The 21,190-nt window shown below is 43.3% G+C and overlaps 1 long non-coding RNA gene across 2 annotated transcripts; it reads right to left on the bottom strand.

The window, feature by feature from the left end:
- Window positions 1–1,115: 1,115 nt before the first annotated feature.
- On the bottom strand, window positions 1,116–21,118 carry LOC142601976 (uncharacterized). 2 transcript variants are annotated; one of them, XR_012835540.1, is made up of 4 exons: window positions 20,812–21,026; window positions 13,152–13,359; window positions 6,862–7,101; window positions 1,116–4,196 (listed from the first exon to the last, which is right to left on the bottom strand). It is a non-coding gene; the product is annotated as an uncharacterized LOC142601976 (long non-coding RNA). The 2 variants fall into 2 exon arrangements; XR_012835539.1 differs by lacking the exon at window positions 1,116–4,196 and having other exon boundaries at window positions 5,527–7,101; window positions 20,812–21,118.
- Between the last annotated feature and the right edge of the window lie 72 nt (window positions 21,119–21,190).

Here is a 21,190-nt window from a genome sequence, read left to right as displayed (position 1 = left end):
TTGAAATAAGAAATACTCTTTCTGCTCCTGCTGAAGCCAGGATCCCACCTTGCGCCAGCGCTGGAGCACGCTGCCAGGAGACGGGCACCGCAGCCCTCAGTGATGGTACGGCTGCGATGAACTGTGGCTCCTGGGGGGCACAGTTAAATGTAAAGAGTCGTCTTATTGCCAAAAGAGTAAATACAATCAAACTACTCCAGCCATCTCAGGGGGGGTTTCGGAGAGCGGTGCCAAGAGCTGGGGTAGTAGGCGGGCTCCTGGCGAGACGTATCGGCCTGGCAAATCCTCCTAATGAAGTCAAAAGCGCTTTGGTGCAAATCTGCTACAGAAAGTGTTTCGTCCAGGTCCTGGCTGGGATGGGTGAGAGTCTGTCTAAATGAAGGACCTTCATTAAAAGCTTTTAATCAAAACCCACGTGGGTTGCAGAAGCAACGATGACATCTAGCGGGGAAGCGCATTATTCCCGCTAACGGGGAAATCGCAATTAACGCTGCGCGCCAGCAGGCAATGAGTATTTGGGAGGGATTTTTCCAAGGAGGAATTACCACCATTTGTTGCTACTGGTTGGAAAGGCACCAACAACAAACGTTTTGAAAGGCTGTCCCAATGTTTTGTAAACGCTACGTGACCCCAAGTCTCTGGGGGAGAGCTGGTACCCAGCGCTGAGAGCAGCCCTGTTGGTTTTCACTCCTGTAAGCACCACAGAATCAAACTTTCTTGTTCCAGCCTTAAAACTGATGGGTTAAGGCAGCAGACGGAAGGGATATTGCTGTTGAGCTTAACTCTGTGTTTGCCCATTTTGTACTACAGGGAGTAATGTTGCATGCTTAGGGCAACACCGAGTAGTGGCACGCGCTATATATTGCTCCCCTGCCATCATCTCTGACGTTAGCTGTGAAAACCTGAGAAATCAGAATTTTTATGCCTGGAGTCCGTCCCTCTGTGCATACTTTTAAAGGATGGTTTGTCAACAAGTTGGATCAGAAGAGAAGTTAAAGGAGAAGGAGTTTCCCTAGAAACCTGAAAAGGCAATAGCCAGTTTTACAGGCCTGATGATAAGATATCGAAGGGAATGATAAGCTTCCCACGGCTTAGAAACGAGGTGAGGTGTGAGACTGAGGTGGGAGAGCCCACGGTGGGGTACGAGGAAAACCTGCTACCACCAGAGCCAGCGAGGAGCGGCTGAAAAACCAGGAGAGAGCTGCTTTTACTTTTGCAACTCGAAGTGTGTGAGGTCAACCCGTAAACATCCTGTTTGGAAAATGCTGTTGCGTGTCAGGGCAAAGCCTTTAGACTGTACAGGTTAAAGTTCCTCCAAGATCCAGCTTTCCTACAGGAAACATGGAGGCAGAAGTAGTTTCCAGGGGCTTCCCCAGGAGAGGTGGCAGCAAGACAGTACTGGCAGGGCTGCCCGATCCCACAAACTCTGCAAAAAGAGCACAGGGAACCTGAGAAAACTCTGCTTTTACAGTCTTGAATTGTAACAGACCTGTAATCAAATAGGGAATATTCTCAGGCAACATGTAGAAGAGAATGTCTAGTTTTCACTGACGTAAGGAAATTTTTTAAAAAGGGATTCCTATGGCTGCAAAGAAAACTTACAAAACATGCCCTGTTTTTTCATAAAGAAAAAATTTAATCAAGACCTTAAATAATGAGTTCAGTTACACAGAGAGATAAAGCATTCCTCAGCTGAGGCTTGTTCATAAAAACCTAACACTAATAGACAACTCTGGAATTGTTCAGGATTACCGTGGTGTTCAGCCTAAATCTGAAGGTAAATACTTGACTCATGTTTTCTGCTCCAGGAGTGATTAAACAGGCAATAAAGCTTCTCCCCAAATAAAAGGTCTCATGTCTCACGATGTCCCTTTCAGCCGCTGCAGAAAGCTCTGGACCCTGCAAGGGTCCCTGCCTGACTCGGCGAGAATGGCAGGACTTGGATGCGGAGGGATGCTGAATCCTTCTCACCCACGCACCGCGGATGCCCACACGAACACCAGAAAGCAGGAGGGCTTTTCTGAAGTAATTCCCACTGCGATAGCTTCTTTTAAAGCAAGTTGTCTTCACGAGCAGTTCCCAACATCCTGTGTTCTTGCAGTCATACGACAGTTTTACTCGTTACATTTACATCTCCTTTTCTTTTGTTTGCCTTTGCAGTTTGGTGCTTTGTAAAAGCTTTATTGGGACCCTAACCTGAAACTTGGCAAAGCTGTGCACAAAGCAAAGGTGCAGCTGCTGGAAGAGGACAAAAAGTAATCCCTGCCAGCACCGAGCTGGGTTTGCTCCGAGCAGACTGCACGGCAATAGCGATGCATATCAAATGGGCAATCCCATCTGCGTTTGAGTGCCTTGTAGTATTCTCTTCTAGTCTCATAATGCCGGATCCAGAGACTGAAAACTAATTCCCAGCATGGCCTCTTCGGCCAGAACAGTATCAGTATTTCAGACTCACCATATATACTTACGTATTTTTCTTTTTCAAACGCCCAGACAAGGCACACCAGTACCCACCTTAGGGCTTAGGGTCGAGAGCAGACACAGGAGCAGCAACACTGCCCTCTTTAATCTATTGTTACTCAAGGCTCACACTAGTTTATTATGGATCAGTAACCTCTTTTGCGTTATGCCTGTATTCTTGCTATCCTTGTCAAGCAGCACTTTACTCCAGGATTAGCCCAATTGATTTCAACAGGCTCATCCGTGATCGGTTAAAACCCCCTGCAAAACGTGAGGGACGCAATGCAGAAGTACCGTGGGAAATTTGCTGGCCTGTGTTGCACAGGTTGGCAGAGCAGATAACCAGAAAAGGGTTCAGAAGCTGTCGAGTCCTCATGTCAGCGAGGGGATTTGTGCGTGAGAACTTGGTGCAAATGGTTGGGGAACTTGCCCTGGGGAAGGGCAGCAAAGAAACTTCACTGAAAAACCAGATGGCAGAATGGTAACAGCTTGGTGTAAGAGGTTTTGATTTATTCCCCCCCACCTTGAAGTAAACAGGAGGCTGTTCGATTTCTGCCGATTACATTTTTTGCTGATAGATGCAGGAAAGGCATTTAAAGGAGGGATCTGCACCAGGAGAAATTTGGGAATCTGGGCATACCAGGAAAAGCCACTACAGATATTTCATCAGCGTTTGCTCCTGAGGTTTCCGTGTTTCTCTTTACAGGACCAAAGCGAATGGAGTGCAAACTGGAGTGACTTCTCCATGTCTTTCAAAGGTCTTTATTAAAGGCTGGAAACGGGTGACAGATGCTGCTGCCCTGCCTGTAAACAACCTTACTTAGGGATTCTCACGTGGTGTGAGATTTCTGTGTGACCGTGGTGCCCACATGGGTGAGACTTGCTCATAAATCCCACGTTTTTGGGAAGCGCATCGAGCAGTTGGACTGAACGTGTCCCCAGGGGCTGAGGTTTTTTGGAGAGCAGAGGACCCACTGCACATGAACGTGCAGCACAGCATGCAGGTCCTACGCTCGTGCAGGGTGTCTTGACCGATGGGAAATGCTCATGGAGACAGCTACCGCACCTCTGGAAATCTTTAGTAAACAGAAAGGACTTAACCAGAGAAGAGCAGCAGATGTTTGGGAACCTTGAGTCCATCTATAAATGCTTGTGCTCTCAGGCACTCTGACACACTCCCCACATCTATCCCCCAAATTTTCTGATTAATTTTAATGAGCACAGAGAGCCAAGGGTGAGTGTCCTGGGGGGTTTATACGTGCCTTTTCCCACACTCTTACAAGTTTCTCTTTACCTTCATCCGGAAAGCTGACTAATTAACTCCAAGCTATGTGTAATATTTGTGCACACAAGCTGGAAACACTGCTCCTCACAACCCTACAAATGGGGCAAATTTCCAGAATTTCCTTCCCAGGTCCCTTTTATTTTTTGCCACCGATTACCATCCCCCAGGTTTAGGTTTCTCTTCGTCCACACCGTACCTGCCTCAAGGATGCCCAAAAGGCTTATGGTGGCCAAGTGCTACAGAAAGAAGAAAGCAGTTAGTGTCTTCAGAGCAACACCCCCTGACCTGGAGCAGGTCTCAGCATGCACAAGCCAGTTGTTGGGTCAGTTGTCCTTGCTCCTGCATCCTGACCTCCCTGGCTACCAAGCTCTGTGCTGGCCGGGGCAATGCCAATACTTCTCAATACTTTCTTACGCATTTTCGCTCCTCCTGTAGCTCAGCTGATGCAATTCTGTCAGTCCAAATTCATAAAAACGGTGATTTATTTGATGCACAGATTGGCACATTCATGCGCTTACTACACATAGTAAACCTCAGGCCTGGTGTGTATGTACAGATGCATTTATGTAATTAAACATTTAGGGCTAATTACTCTAATTGCCTAGCTTAACTTGTTAAGCCTCTCATTCTGAAGATGAAATTAATTTACCTAAAGAGGCTCAATCTCATTCCTATCTGTCCCCCCTACAGCTGAGGGCTTTGCTGTACCCCCTTTCCCGCACCGTGACACCACACGTTAGAGGTAGGCAGTGACTTGGGCTGCTTAATCCTCAGAGCCGGATGCACGTGTCACAGGCAGTCTGCAGTAAGGTGTGTTTCCTTGCACCATCCCACGATTTCTAGGAGATAATATAACCCGGCTGTAGCTGGGCCTGGTGTCCCCTTCTCCCTCCCTCTGTCCCCACTCAACAACCAGCACAGGCTGAAGAACCCTGTGAGGTCTGGCTAAGCAATGTGGCTATCTGCATACATGTACGAGCTAATCCCTCTGTGTTTGCAAAACTCCCTGATCTGTGTGTCCACAATGAATCTGCAAACAAGAAAACACTATGATTTGAGCACAAAGCTCCAAAGACCTTGACGTTATAAAAACCAAGTCTCCAGCATATGGGTTTTTGCATATCAACTTTTGCATTTCGACTATTTAGATAAGAACACGTCACCCATTACTCTTTACAAAAGATCAGGTTTAATAATTGATATGCTCAAAGGCGATACGCCGTCATTCTTGCAATAACTCTCCACTGCTTGTGCTGAGGTGAAGGGTCCCGAAGGAATGGAGCTGTTGTAATCATTTGCCAGCTCCTCTCAGCCTTTCTTAAGAGGCAGACTTTCACACGGCGATCACGCGTTGTCCTGATCCACGTCACCCAGCAGCCTTTTGCTAAGGGGGTGAATTTTTGTTTTCCCAAACTGGATGGCTTTCCCAATGCTTTTCAACAGATGTAGAAATTATCCTCAAAAAAAGTAACCAGTGGGATCCAGAACGGAGATATAGCTTTGAACCAGTGCTCTTCCTTAGCTCCATAAAGGCATTAAGTTGTTGTGCTCTAAAGCCACGACATAACGAAGATTATTTAAAATAAATAGCACAGATGCTTTATGGGATTTCTTCTCTTTCTGGGCTCTGGACAGCTGGACTTACAGCAACTCTTGCATTTATTTGGACAGGTGGAAAGAAAAATGGGGCAAACTCATTCATGCTCTTTTAATTCTCTGAAACAGCTCTAAATGAGTTTTTATTGTTTACAAAGCATACATAAAATAGGCAATCCAACATAAAGTTTCGTGGTGCTATCTTTCAGAAAATGTCTTTAATACGTTTGTGGATTTCCTGCCTGTGTGTAATAGACATTCCACACTCCCATGAGTAATAACAAATAGCCTTTAGAGCAGGCCACGGCACAGTGGCTCAGTATGAGAACAAATCTTTCCTTGGAATTCAGAGGTACCTGCTCCTGCTTGGCACCATTTCTCTGTACCACTAGGTGGCTTTTCCACCCAGTAGTTTGTATCTCTTTCTCCAAAGTTACTACAAGTACAATAAACCTGCTTGTAAATGCAACCATCAGACTGGTGGAAAAGAGAGAAGGAATCTAAGACATCATTCAGAACCCTTAAATTACCCATACGTTTACAGTGAAATCTTTACTGCTCCCTTGTCTGTCCTTCTACTGTTTTGTTTCAAGGCAATTACAGCTAGCTAGCTTACTTCTAGATTTTGACTATGTGCTCAGATATATTCCTGTACAGCTATGAAACTTTGTAAAATACTGCACATGTCTAATTTTATGACATACATTTTTGTAGCTCATCAGAATAAACCAGTTAGTAACACAGAAACAGGATGTGTATGATTTAATGAAATGCATTGTCTCACCATGTTCTCAGGAAGAGTAATTCCAGGTTTGCCTTTTCAGATATGTTACTCCGGTTTTTAGCTTAACTTAAACTTTTTAACTACAGATCTTTACTCACACCTAAACACTGCAAATATCTGGCTACTGATAGTATCTTTGTCAAGCAGCACTCAATGTCTCAAGTTCTCTCCGAAAAAGAAAAGCCCTGAGGGGCTCATTGACTGGACTACAGAACAGTAAGGGGGGCAGGAGGGTCACAAATCCACAGCTGTATTAAAAAAAAATAAATACCATCCGCTCCCCGCCTAGTTTTTCCTTAAGTTTGGCCATGTTGAGTAGCAAGTATTTTATTGGAAGCACGATACAGCTGAGTCAGTAGAGACAGACCTGAGAGATATTAAAAGTTTGGCAGACAAACTCAGGATTTGCATTTTTCATTCACTTCAGACATTTTCTCCTTTCACGTATGTAACTCTTGTTTTCTATGACAAAAATGGCCATATATTCACTGGAGAGAAACCATGGAACTCTCCTGACAAGTACCCTTCAGTGGTATGAAAAGGTGCATCAACAGCTCTTTCAGGCAGAACATAGTGACACATGTGGGATTTGCACGCAAATTTTAAAGGGGCTAATCCTGCAACTGATTTTACACATATCAGGTAAGATTTCAAAGAGGAAAGCCAGCTGCTGATGAAAAGGCTAGAGAAAGCTCCTGCTTTAGAAAACAGCAGAGAGCCATTTGGACTTGATTACCTGTGAAAAAGCTGGTTCCCACCTCCAGATAATCAGCAAAAATGGACTCAGGCTGGCAAGAGGCTGGAAAACACACTCGGAGCAGCTCTGCGTTGATGCAGCACTACTCGTTCTTGGTTGCCATGTGCCAATTTGCACCATTTCGATCCAAGTCTCTGCCCTGATTGCTGCAGCCAGCTTTTTACACCAACACAATGGTTTTCGATGTGATTCCAGAGGCCCTGGACTAACAGCAGATTTCTGAGGGAAGAGGAGGATATTAGTTAAATTTATTGAAGCAAAGTGGCGCTCAGTAAAACAGGTAGTAATATAGCTGAATAAATAAAGCAATCAGGAATACGCGATGGTTTTTTTCATTATACAAGTACCTTTCAAGCAGCCTTTATAGCGTAACCATCCATGGTATAATCCCCTCAGACCCAAGTGAGTTCTGCCTGAGCAGCCAACTAAAAGCCATGTTATCACATTAGCCTGGTGCTGATTCAAAGTCAATATACTCTGCTCCCAGCGGGCTTTTCTGCTGGGGCTTGGCTCTGCGTACACACAGGCACACAGCTTTTGGTGGGCGTGGAGCACAGGCAAGAGCTGTCTGCAGTATCTCGGTGCATGCCATGCCAAGACCTACCTGCAAGACACTATGCAGGTGCACGCCTAGGCTGATCTTTAAGTTACACTAATCCTAGCAGAAAAAAATCAGCAGTTTTGATTTGTCACGCTCAAGTCCTTTCAGCATCATCTGTGCCTTTGCTTTGGCCTGGCACAGTTCAAAGCACCTGCAGAGCATGAAGTAAAGCCCTGCCAGTCAGTGCCGGCAGTATTTCACTCCCACCGCATGCTCCAGTATCTGGCTTCACCAGTTGAAAGGCACTGGACAACCGGTAAAGCTCAGGACAACCTCTGATCTCTTGGCTGTCCCTCAAGCTGTATTATCTCTGCAAACATGCGCTTCCCTTAATCTCTATATAATCTTTTCCCAGACAGAGTAATTAAAAAACAATTCCACGTCTTTTCGCTAAACATTTTGCAGCCTCCCCCCTTGTGCCCGCAGTCTGTAAATTTTGTCCTGTGACTTTTTTTAAAATCAAACTTTGTACTCCTCAGTCAGGTCTGTTCTTTACACAGAACTTTTTTCCAGGTGAAATGCTGTCTTTTCCCCTCTCCACCTTGTGGAGCTTTATTCACATGCCTGAAGAGTCTTTGTGGAAGCAAACTCTGATCCAGCCCTGCATTGGTTTTAAACACTTCCCTCCAGGAATTTCTATCATCTCTTCTTATCTCGCTGTGCCCTCAAAGCAGAGCAGAGAGCTGCAGCGCATGAGGAACGAAAGGTGGGTCTCCATGTCCAGGCTGCTCCCCGACCTGCTGCAGGCCTGGGCGCGCTAAGGGATTTCGGTACGATGGCCCTGGCAGAGGAGGCTTCACCCAGCTGAGGAGAGCAAGGCAACAGCCTGGGGCCGCTGCAGGAGGCAGTTTGACCCTCTCCCAGCCTTGCCCAGGGCCACCTCCTGCCCATGAGGGCCCTGCCCTTCAACCAGGCCTTGGAGATACCCACTATGGAGGCTGTGGCTCTTGGCCATGGGAAGATTTGAGATGCTTTCCGTTGGGTTGGTATTTCTGTTAGCAGATATTCCTTTTGAGAGGTTCTCTCTTGCCATCTTCAGGACACAAGCATGCATGCTGTGGTGTGATGTTTTTCACTGTTTTGGTATCATTAGAGAACACGTTTAGAATTTCACAACAATTTTCCAGCACAACTAACAAATGTTGTTATAAAAGTGTATTCGCTATGCTTTTCTTTTGAGTGCAGTTAGACCACATGGAGAAGAGTCTGAAAACAGCTTTTACAAAGTATCAATTTTGTTTTATCAAGGACTGTGCTGGCAGTTTACACCTCAAATTTTAATTGTTCACGGTAAGGAATCATCAGTGGATTCAATGTAATAATATTTTTGTACATGGGTGCCAAGGTTCCTGCATTTGAAAGACTACATGGAAATTATTCACAAATGCAAGTATTCACTGATAATAGCTTTTCTGGCACTTTTCATGAGTTGATCTACAAAGGAAATCAGTGTCCTTATTTCCCTGTTATTGGTACAGAAGCACAGAGAGGAAAAAGGACTTGATAAGGTTTATGCCTGCTAATAACATAATGGCTTGCAGAGGTGTTAAAGACTTCTGGCTCCTCTTGACTTTACTTGGAATTAAGAGAGCCCTGGAGGCCCATTAAGCAACTATCAACCTTGACCTAAATAATTTCTTTACATTTCAATCTATTTATTGTCTTTACAGGGAGTATTTCAACACTAAGAAAGGAAGTTGCATCGTAATTCTATTAGCATTAGTCCCACAGGCTTCTCAAAACTCATTTCAAACATTTTATGACCTTGCCAAGATTCAGACATGTTCAACTTCCAGCACTGAGCGCAACCCCTGTGACTCCAAAGGGATCGGTGAGCATGATGTATAAAGCTAAGGTCTTGCAGACCCACAGCACTGGGCAGTATCTTCACTGGAAATTAAACATTTCACGGTGAGGTATTACGAAGAGGGATTTTTTTATAATTACGCATTTGGGAGCATAGTGTGGCTGCTTTAATTCGGAGATCGCTTCATACTGAGAACCTACACAGACTGCCTTGTAAAAAAATAACCCTTAAAGTAAAAGGTGACACTTTCTAAGGTTTTTTTTAAGTGCCACCCAGGTTCATGCATGCAGGCTCCCTCCATCTCTGCATGAAAAGAGTACTTATATTAGTAACTCTATGTGGCCAAAAAAGCAGCTGAAACCAGAAGGCTCTAAATTATTATTTATCCAAAGTTTTTAAACTTCAGTTTTCAAACCATTTAAGCCAAAATATATAAATCAAGCCAGATTTGTTGAACACATGGCTCAGGTTCAGTGATACAGATCATAAAACTTAGCCAGGCTTACACAGAATCTGATCTCAGTTTCAGATTTGTGATGTATGCTGGTTTCAGGTTTTCTTGCAAGTATTTTGCATGCCCTAACAAATACAACTGCATTTTAGTTTTCACAGTGTCAGGGTCCTCTGTGCACCAACACACTCTGCAACCTCTTTCCCCTGCTCCGAGGGGTTGGGTGCCCGTGTTCAGGACCAGCTCTGTAACCTGGGACAAGACCACGGGGAAAACAGCTGTGAGAAGTCTCCTCCAGGCTGAGCTATGCCTGGCCTTGTGCCTGATCCTGCCCTTGCCTCCTTGACTTGCCCTTCTGGCTTGAACGTGGCCCTACCTCCTTGCTGGGGCTTTGCCCAGCCATCGTTGGGCTGCAGCTGATCCCTGCTACTGTCACCAGGGCTGCTCTGCTCAGCTTGTTGGAGGTGAGCTTGCTGTGAGACTGGCCGACAGACACTGAGCTCGTATTGAGAGCACTCATTTCAAAAATCAAACCAGCTTGTTAAGTTACAGAAAAAAATACCGCATCTTCATTAAAAATCTTGCAGGCAGTTGTCATTTAATTAAACGATAGGATCTGCCACTTGGGTGAAATACTATTTGCCAGGATTTCACTGAACGTGATATGCAATAGCAGCATGATGAACAGTCTCTGGCACCATCTAGATGCCATTCCTTTCTGGGTACAGAAGTCCCGGTCCCATTTTAGTGAGGGTTTTGTTGGAGGGCAGTGATTTTGTTGAGCTAAGAAGGTGTTCTTATTAAATCTGCACCTGAAATTGGGCTGCTGTTAGTCATTGCTGTACTGTGTCTTGTTCTCTCCATTATTCTTTGGACACAACGCAGAGCAAGCTGCTACTAGCATGAAAGCCAAATCTTGTGGATTCAGAGGCTGGAAATTTCTCTAGGGTATTTCAGAAATTTGTCTAGGGAAATTTGAGAAGGGTAAGCTCTATTTACATACTGGATAATACACAGAAACCTGCGATTCTATCTATGAAGGTTTAATGTTTTAGTTAGGCGTTGTACAAATGATATTGGCTAATTATTTTCATACTCATCCAAGGACATACGATATGTTCTCAAGCAACTGAATCACTCTCACTTTGTGTCTCTGGTTTCTTAGTGAAGTCCAAGCTCACCAGGAAAAATGAGGAAGAGTCCTGTCCTAGGTAGGTCCTACAAGCAATATCCCACAAAGAAATGCCTCTACTAAGGGAGTGATTCTGCCTGGATTTTTTTTTTTCCAGAACAAATCAAATTTTGCCCTTGTTACTGTCATTGTCAGCATTCTGTCAGTGCTTTTCTTCAGCTGGCACTTAAAAGGTGAGAAAAATATGGTGAAATATATTAATATGGCCCTGGTACTACCATATGACCAGAAGTGTGAGCACTTCACCAGTGCTGGTAGGATTAAAGGGCAGGACAGAAGTGGTTGTACAGTTCGCAGCTGCAGAAGCTCTGCCAAACACACTACGTACACAAAGTCAAAGAGAGTTTTAAGTAAGAGCTCTCCTAACTGCACACATCGTTAAGTATCCACCAAACAAATGCAGGGGAGAAAGCAGACCGAGCTAATGATAACAAGGCATACTGAAAAAGGTGTATGTGCATATGTATACATCTATATCTAGATATACAGAGATGGGCAGTCATAAGGCAAAACCACATTACAGAAAGTGAGCATTTTCAGCCTACAAGAAATAGGAAGAAAACCATCTGATTAGCCAGAAAAACTGCAAAATTTAAGATGAGGTGAATGTGACAACTCCAACCCCTTCATGAATAGTGTTTTGTCTTCCTTTGTTGTCTGGCTAAGCTGGTTCTGAAAGCCCCTTCATCAGCAGTATGTAGTTTCTAGCACAATAAAGGTGCAAAACTAAACAATCCTTAGAACACTCAGGCTCTTAACTGATGAACCTATATTGCAAGTTCCTCCAGTCATGTTTGGTTCTAAACAAATTTTTTTTCTAAAATACAGTGATCAAAAAGATATGCAGTCTCCCACCACCTCCAAAATTAGTAACTTGCTTCTTTTATTGCACATCATATTTTACTGCCTGCTTTTCAGCAGCCACAGCAGATCACGAGGGTGGTATTAGAAGATGTACAGGCAAACTAACACAGAACTCCTACATCCTGAAGTTATGATTTAACCACGGTTGCACCACAGCTCTGTGAATCAGCAGTCTTGCGTTCTTGTCGGACTTCTACCATTTACATATCCTGACTCCAAATCTACAGCTGCTTAACTTTTGTAGCACTGACTAATCTCATGAAACTCCAAGGGCAGGACTTAGGGGGCCTCCACTACAAGTATTTCAGCTCCCAATACCTGTTGATTCAGATCACCTAATCAAGTGCCTCTGCTCCCTTTTCAGTCAAAGCAGTTAAGCTCCATCAAATCTGGATCTCCTACATCCCAGTCCAGTCATGCGCTGCCTTGCTAGATTGCTTTCTAGCCCTCTGCATTTCACAGCCAACAGCCTACATTCAGGAGGAGGGATGGAAGATGCAATGTCCTGGATTTTGCCATAACCTAGTATCTACAGCAGCCTTCTGAGTCACAAGCAGGTTGCATCCCATCAAGCCAAGGTGAAACTGAATTTACATTTCCCACTCCCCAGTTGACTACGTTTATTAGGCTGTTATGGGAAGGATACACTCTGGTGCTTCTCTTCCCTCATCCTTTTCACAGAAGCCTGTGATTTCTCTGTGAACAGTGCTGTATTCACTGCTACGAGGCTCCGAGTGTGCACAGCAGAGTGGGCTTCTCTGGGGATTCAGGTGGAATATGGACACGTCTTTGCTGTGTTCCTGACCCATGGCAGGACTCAGCCAAGAGCCCAGCCCTACCTGTCACTGCCACCTGTGCAGTCACGGGCACTCTAGTTTAGTGACCTGGGGAACTGCCAGGACAAATGAGTAGGCGGTAGGAATTTTCACATACCTCTAGGGTCAGACAGCTGCCGCAGCAGGAGATTTATAGGTCATTCTCTTGAACTTGGCCAAATGAATCCACCTGAGCTCCATTTCTGGTGCCCAAAGTAAATATTGTAGAACCTATCCATCGTGACAATGCACTTATTTAAGGACTTGGATGTCTGAGGGCAAGTCACATAGCACTACGTATTTTAACTCACCCACCCCTAAAATTTTAATTATTTACCTCATGATGATATTTTAAGGGTTAATTTACATTTGAGGAAACATCACAGACACCCACATAATTCTGAGCACTTTCTGCGTAATTAAGAAAAGCAGCAATGTTCATGCTACCCTGAGAGTGAGAGCTCACAGAACTACCGGTTACATTTAAAATACTTGTCATACAGGTTCTGAATCGCCCTGGGATGCATGGGTTGCATTACCTGGAAAAGGGTGCAGTGGTAAGGCAAGCAAGTTGTTCCAAGTATCACCACGTGTGTTGAGTACAACTGGCCTTTCTCTGAGACCCTCCCCAGGACTGGGAGCATATAACATCCCGAAGATGGATGACTGAGGGAGGTGGCTCACTGGCATTTTCAGTAGATTGAAAGGAGAAGGCTCTTGGTGATGTTGTGGATGTTCTCAATTGACCTGCAACAAACAGGACCATAGTGAGAGTGAATTGACTATCACATTTTAAAGAGGGCTTAGAAAGGTCCTTCCCAGGCAAGAGCTCTGACCACTAGGCATTTACATCAAAAGTGAGCATCCTATCCTGTAATCTACCCAATTATTTATAAAAATACTCATTACTGACTACCATCAGTAGATCCTATATCACACATGATTCAAGGTATCTCACTTTTAGTCCTGCCTGAGATGTGGGATGGAGTTTCAGAGCCATCCTCGCATTTGGTTTGCTATCAGCTAACTCCAAACAGCTCTCTCATCAGCCCGTAGACTTCCTGGTCTGTCTGTCAAGGCATCTGCCTTTTCCATTCAATTGCAGAGGAAGCAGAAGGGCTTAATTTTGGCCTCTAGATTGTAGTTGGAAGGTTAGAAATTAAAAAGAAAATACTACAGTGCTTAGCATGCTCACACACATGTTTTTTATTGGCTGCAGATCAGATCTTTGTTCTAATATGGATGACCTCATTTGTAATAACAGCTATGGTTACAAACAGCACTCCTGAAAGCCAAGAGAATTCATAATTAGTATGAATTAGGAACATATTCCCCCAAATTGTGGTTTCTTTTCCACCTCTGAATGGAAAATGGACAACTGTTGTCAGAAAGAACCCTAGGGAAGCTTTCACTCCTCCTACTCTTAATGATGAGTAACTTGACACACCCTTGAACATGATTCGACTCCATTTCATAACCTTGGCAATTTGGGATTTTCCCAGAAAAAAGTCCAGAACTGATTAAAACATGGACACGTAGGTGCTAAGGCAAATTCCCATCTGCCATATATCTTCTACTTCACATCCTGATTCTCTTATCACATCAAATCTCTCTTCCTTAGTGATTTATTCGGTGTGTACATGCCTTGCCTAGTTTCCCCCACATCAACTTTTAAGCCTGATGGTAGGATTTGAACACGCTACCTTTCTCCTCCGTTTCATGTCCTAGGATGCGATATGCAACTCAGGATGACTCCCATGATTTCCTTCCCATTAGCATAGCGTGGTGTGCATTCCTTTAACGAGTCTCAGTAACCAGAATTGATCTAGCCTCTTGAAAAGGCACTTTTTTCTTTTTTTTCTCCCCCCGTGAAGCTGTAACTCCTAGGATGTGATCAATCTGCAGTCCCCTATGGGGAGGCTTGCTTTCATCCTCGGACCGGGAATATACTCTTTGAACTGGTCCATCAGCCAGCAGGTTCTGCCACTGGGGAACTGGGAGCTGGGATCCCTGCTGCTCTTGGCATGCTCCAACAAGAAGCCTCCTCCTGCCAAGAGTTTTCAGCAGTTGTTTGCCTCTGCAGCACAGCTGGCTTGCAGATATCGATGTAACTCCTACTCTTGCACACAAAATTTGATCCAATATGCAATAATTGCAGTTGATGCAAGTCAGCATGAAAGAACTTATTCCTTTCTTAAAGGACAAATATCTTTAAGGGATCTGCAGAAATTACAGTGATAAAAAGGCTGCAAGTATTGTATAACCACAAAGGTTCAGATGATGTGTGGAAGAAGGAACCCTCTAATTCTGGGGTCTAGGTTGTTGAAGAGCTGTGCGTAAGTTTGGTGGTTTGTTTTTTTTTATTCTATCCCTCCTCTGCTGTCTTGCTAGAAATAAAATATAGCTATAAAATAATGCAGTGATGGTACCCAAACGGGTGCATGCTCTGAGTTAGTAACTTGTCTCTTCCACAGGCAAATGGTGTGGATAGTAAAGGGGAGCGTGGGAATGAAGGCAGTGTCAGCTATTCTGAGTAGCCAGAGCAAAGAAACGCCTTCCAGAAATGAGAGTTTCACCCCCACAACTAGGTATTATTAACCAAACTTTTGAAAAAGCAGGAATCTATACCTCCACCTCTTTTTTTTCTTGTTTCTGAAAAAAGAGCAAACAAACCCCACCCAGCCACAAAGCAACCAACCTCTCCTCCGCCTTCCCAAATTTAATTGTTTTCCATTCCAAATCCTGCAATGAAGAGGCAAAAAACCCCAAGGGTCTGTTGTTGCTTTAGGATTTGCTAGTCTCCTTGAGACACCACAGGGGGAAAAAAAAAATCTCCATTTTCTCACCATACAGACAGCAGATCACAAAATTAAAATTACAGGAACTTGGGAAAACGAAAGAAATGAAAGCATAATGAAAGTGTTACCAAACCTTTATCTCTTTCCCAGTTGAAAAATGAAGGGGGTGGGAATTATGCATTCTGCTCCCTCGTAGAATTGTTCTGAGGAGTTGCCAATTAATGATTGTAAGATACTCTCATGCTATAATTGACGACATATAATAATTCAAGATAAGGTAAAAAATGGAATAATCAAATTTTTAACATGATAGAAACACTCATTAAATAATGTTACCTTATCTGAATTATGTTTGGAATGGCATGTGACATGGTTAAACACATGGATACAAGTTCACAGAAGATTTAAAAGGCTATAAACCCCACATTTCTAGAATGATTTTAGAGAGGAGACCCTATCACTGCAGTATCTTTTATTACTTATTTTCAATTTTTTTATTCTTGTTTGTTATAACAAATCACAACATTGGACACCTTGCATCTGCGTACAATTACCTAGTCACTAAAATTCTGTGCCTTTACAAGATTATATGCCAATATAGACGTGTAGGAAAAAAGAAAAACCAAACCAAGCAGCTGGGCAGATTCAGGAATGATGGGCGTTCTCAGCCCTCATCTAAATGAGGCAGCAGTGTAAGAAGTATGTCTTGTGACATGAGAACACATGCTGCTGTGCCACCCTGGGCTAAAACAGGGACACACCAAAACCACTTGATTCTATTCCCTGGAAAATCCAGGCTTAGAACTCTGAAGCAAAACATCCACCGTTTAAACAAAGCCTGTACTTTCTGCTTTTATTGCTGATGGTGCTATTGCTAAGTTAATGCTATTTGGGCTTTCGTCTTTCAGTTTATCTGGTCTGCCAATGGATCAGATTTCTGAAGTACCCGGTGACCTTTCCCTATCATACCCAAATGCCGCAGCAATTTAATAATGTGTGAACAAGGATACTTGCCTGAAGATTTTAACAGATTTACAAAAGCAAACAATACAGGGAGAATGTTATAAAACCAAACATCGAATAAAAAGGCACTCTTACATATGGAACTTTGAGCACTATCTTGAAGAAACAAATACATAACTAGGCTAAATTGAATTCAGGGGATTGTAGCAAGTCATTGCACTCATTTTATTGCAGTTGGTAAAGTTTTTAGCATAGCTATCAGAATGCCAACAAGAAAGAGACAAGAACTAAGCCTTATTCTTTCTGAACTACTTAACTTTTTTTTACCCATGGAGAATTACATAGTTGTTAGACTTTCTCTAAGAGAAGTGCTACACTCATCCATTAAATACATCTTTACTACAGATAGCTAAGTTCTTTTAAGTTCTATTGAAAAAGCTATTGCTGGAATTCATGAGTGGTAACTTGTACAGAGATAAGCTATATTTTAATACCTTAAATTACTTACTAAGAAAGCACTGTGCAGAACTCTGTAATGACAAAGCACAGCATAAATAAGCTGAAAACCCTTTGGTATGTTCTTTCTCCCACTGCTGTAATGGAACATTAGCACTTGCCCCAGTAGCTTCATTGAGCTATTGCAATAGCTTGTACTCAAGAACCAATTAAAACACTCGCTGGGGTTTTCTGCTTACAGCAATATGTATTAATTGGAAAGAATATACATTTCCTTGTACTCCCATCTATTTTTCAAGACTAAATCTTAGGATAAATACACTCTTGCCTTCTCAAATCTGGGTATTCAGCTCACCAATTTCTTTAAAAAGTAACAATGAACCTGGCACAATTAGCCCATTTTATCAATTTACATTCAAAATTGTCTAAAATTAAGCTTTCCTCTGACTCTAGGCACTTTAACATCCTTAATAATATAACAAAACCCTAGCAGTATTAGAATAATTATTTCAACAGGAAACTAGCCATTCAGACCTCTACAGATACTCCTTTCCATCCATTTTAATTCTCTTCACAAAATGCTATCAAATAGATGTCTTTTGCACAAAAAGACGACCAGATTTAAGCTATTTCACATGACGACAGAAAACAAGTCCCACAAGTCTGGAGGATGTCCTGCTGCGTACTCCTTGCGTTGGGTTTGCATGGCAAGGTTTTGGTAGCGGGGGGCTACAGGGATGGCTTCTGTGAGAAGCTGCTAGAAGCTTCCCCTGTGTCTGATAGAGCATTCATTTTTATTAGGGGAGAAAAACAGCTGGCTTTCGATAACTCAGATAAATTGGTCTCCCATTGTTTAAAGCTTTACAAGGCAGAACCAGTACCTTGAATACACTCAGAAACCAGCGGTCGTCCAAATGGATACCAAGCAAGATGTTCTGCATCATAAAGGAACTCCTGGTTCTGCTCCTAGCACTTGGGCAGGGTGGTCACAGCAGCAGCTGTAGGCATGATGTATTCTGCGCCTCATTTCCCATCAATTCTCACAGCTGTAGGCATGATGTATTCTGCGCCTCATTTGCCATCAATTCTCACAGCTGTCTTGTCAAATACTTACAGCCTGTGGGAACGTGGCTACGAGTATGCTGGTTTGCCAGACATCCTTGAAAATGCACGTGTTATGGGTGTCACACTCAGAGGGCACTTGTGTGGTAAGCTGAAAGGTACTGCAAACAGCTTTGGGGCCATCTATTGCAGATAGTACAAAGAAACACATTTTCTGGAAAAGTTCAGTTATAGGGTGCACTCCACACTCCTCTTGGAGTGCCCGCTGCAACGGTTATTCACTTTAAATGCACAAAGGTAATTTAAAAGCTACTTCAGTATTAATGTCATGTAATTTTCACTCTAATAATTTAAAATAAGGAAGTTTCAACCACACACACACAAGCACTTTCTGCTTTTTTAAGTTACCAAGTGCATACCATAAAGACAAGTCTCACTTTATCCTGTGTAATCGCTGTGGTTTTTCCTTCCCCTGTACAGTTATTCAGATCTCATTCCAGAATTCATCATCAAGTTAATTAACAGATTTCAGTTTGTTCTGTGTTTAAGGGGAGATTGTTTGTGGCTTGACTCTGGGAAAATGCACAAAAGGCGGCGGCACCTTGTTTTTCAGCTCCTGTCTTTCCATTTTCTGCTCAGGAGCCAGGAAAAAGGGAAGCATGTAAATTAGGAAGCACATGTATCATGCAGGATTAGCATCACGCATTTCTTAGAAGGCAGAGAAATGACAGCACACCTTCCATTCTCAAGATAGAAAAATTGATCATGTACCATTTCAGGGGTGGGGTTTTTTTTCGTGTTTCTCTGCCAAGCTGCTGATCTGTTCTTACTTACATTTTATTCATCCCTCTTTCAGTAATAGCAGCTCCTCCACTGGTAATATAATTGCTTATATTACGATAATGCCTCAAGTGAGGTTAAGACTGTATGATGCAAACATGTGCAACATACAAATATATATAATGTACAATATAGGAAATCTATCAGGATTCATTTGGTGCATTCTGATTCTCTTGGCCTTGAGGCAATTTTACATAATTGATGTTCATGTTGAGAAATATTTCTTGGAGGATTGTTATCCAGACTTCATAAGAAATTTTCTTCTAAGGATCTATTCCTTCAGAAATTTAAATGGAAATGCATTTTTTCACCGTAACCCCAAGAGTGTAAATTTAGGAAGCAAAAGGCCAAAACTTTTAGATATTGTCTTAGTAAGTATATTCTGCAGCCAAAAGCTTAATTCAGATCAGCTTTTTTATGGAGCGTAAGTATTTCAAGGCAAAAAAAATTGATTCTAATGCTGATGGTTATTAATGAAATGTCTGCTTCTGGCATTTAAAATTTAAACCATGATAGTCCCACTAGATTAACCTGACACTATGCATATCAAGGACCATCAGATTTCAACCTGTAATCATCCAATAAAATAAAGCATAACTTCTGCTCAGCTAAAAATAATTTTCACAAATACATCTAATCTTCAACAGAAGACATAAACTGATGGAAAATCCTCAGCTTCTCTTGGGAACGCATTCTCGTGGTTAACCACGTAAAAATGTGTGTCTTATTTCCTGTTTGAATTTGTCTGGCTTTTGCCTCTGGCCATTACTTCTTATTATGCCTTTCTTCAATAGATTAAAGAGCCCTTTAATAACCTGTATTTTCCCCCAGGAATGTTCCTGTACACTACAATCAAGTCACCTCCCAATCCTCTTTTAGGTATCTTTAGCAGCCTGAGCTCTTCAAAGCCCCCAGTGTAATGCATTTTCTCCAACCATCAGAACATTTTGCTTTTATTTTCCAACATGCTGCTTAAAAACTGAAAACCAGAATTGTATACACTATCTTGTGGATGGCATTGTTGAGGCCAAACATGAGAGGTAAATTTTTTTTTATTCCTTTGTTTATACATTGATTAATCCTTTCCTGCTACAGCAGCATACAACAGATCCCTTACCTGACTGCTTACTTATTCTGACCCTTAAATCCTCCTCAAAGTCATTACCTTCCCAGGCTGTAGTCTTCTATTCTCCAGGTACACCCTCCACACTTGGTTCTTAAGATAGACAACTTTATAACTGGCTGGATTAAAATTCACTAAGTTTGAATGGGCTGCTTCTACCAACCATTCTGATCAGTGCCCCGTCCTCATCGTTATTTATGACACCATTAATCCTGGAGCTGAACTGTTACAGCAGCAGGTTTAGATCTGTTTCTAGATCATTGCTAAAAATGTAGTACAACACAGAAGCTACTACTGGAACCTCTTTAGACACCATGTCTTTCAATGAAGTTCTCCTTGAGATCTGGCAGCAAATTCCATTTGCATGGTTTACTGGCACTGCATGCACCCAATGTTAATGGGAATATAATGCAGCGCTGAGTCAAGTACCTCCTCAAAACAGTATTAATAGCTACTTTTACTAACACACTGTGTGGACTTGTGTTATATTCCTTCACTTCAACTTTTTATTATTTGCATTACACATCAGATTTTTTATTTTGGTTGGAATAGCTATTAAGCTAACTTGTCATTCAGGTCATATTGCGCACCCCTCTCAAAAACGACATAAGGCAGCACATTTATCACTTGTTTAACCTCCTAATTTTAAGGCAAGATACAAACACACTGGAGTATTAGCAAGCCATAGATCAGTATCAGTGGGATAGGCAGAAGAATCAGGCAGCACTGGTGACCAAAGGTGGCATTTCTCATGGCATTTCCAGGATGGAAACCCCAGCAACTGTGGCCTTTCAAAGTACCTGATTGCAAATTTTCTGGTTGTGCTGAACTTTAAGCCACACACACCCAGCAAGGAGGCATGGAGCCTCCTCTGGACTAGAGAGAGATTCCCTTTCCTCACACCCAGCAGAAACCTCCCTGAGCAGCTGTCTGCTCATACCCCTGCGGGTAACCCACCGCTTAACTAGCCAGGCCGCTGGGGCTAAGACCAGATTTAGGCTTCTGGGGTCGATCTGGGCAGCGGGCAGAGGATGAGGCCTCGGAAGGCCTCGGGGGTGCTGATGCCAGACACGGCAGCTGGGGAGAGGGTGGCCGCTGCTCATCCTCAGTCAGAAGGAAGGGCAACTCGCTCGCCGGGAGCCGATGACGAGGCTGCAGCCAACGAGAAGGAACCGCCGCGCCGCCGGTGCCGGTGCCGGTGCCCTGGGAAGGCCGAGGGCCGCCGCACCTATTGCCCACAGCCGCCGCCGCACTGCACGCTCGAGGTCGAGGCACACCGCCCGCTGCCTTACACAAGATCAAGCCCTAATTGGCTCCCTCTGCCAGTGGGGGGCGG

Source organism: Balearica regulorum, chromosome 5 (genome assembly GCF_011004875.1).
Source record: "Balearica regulorum gibbericeps isolate bBalReg1 chromosome 5, bBalReg1.pri, whole genome shotgun sequence".
NCBI lineage: Eukaryota > Metazoa > Chordata > Aves > Gruiformes > Gruidae > Balearica > Balearica regulorum.
The sequence above is the reverse complement of the archived record's forward strand: the minus strand, read 5'-3'. Positions and strand labels throughout refer to the sequence as shown.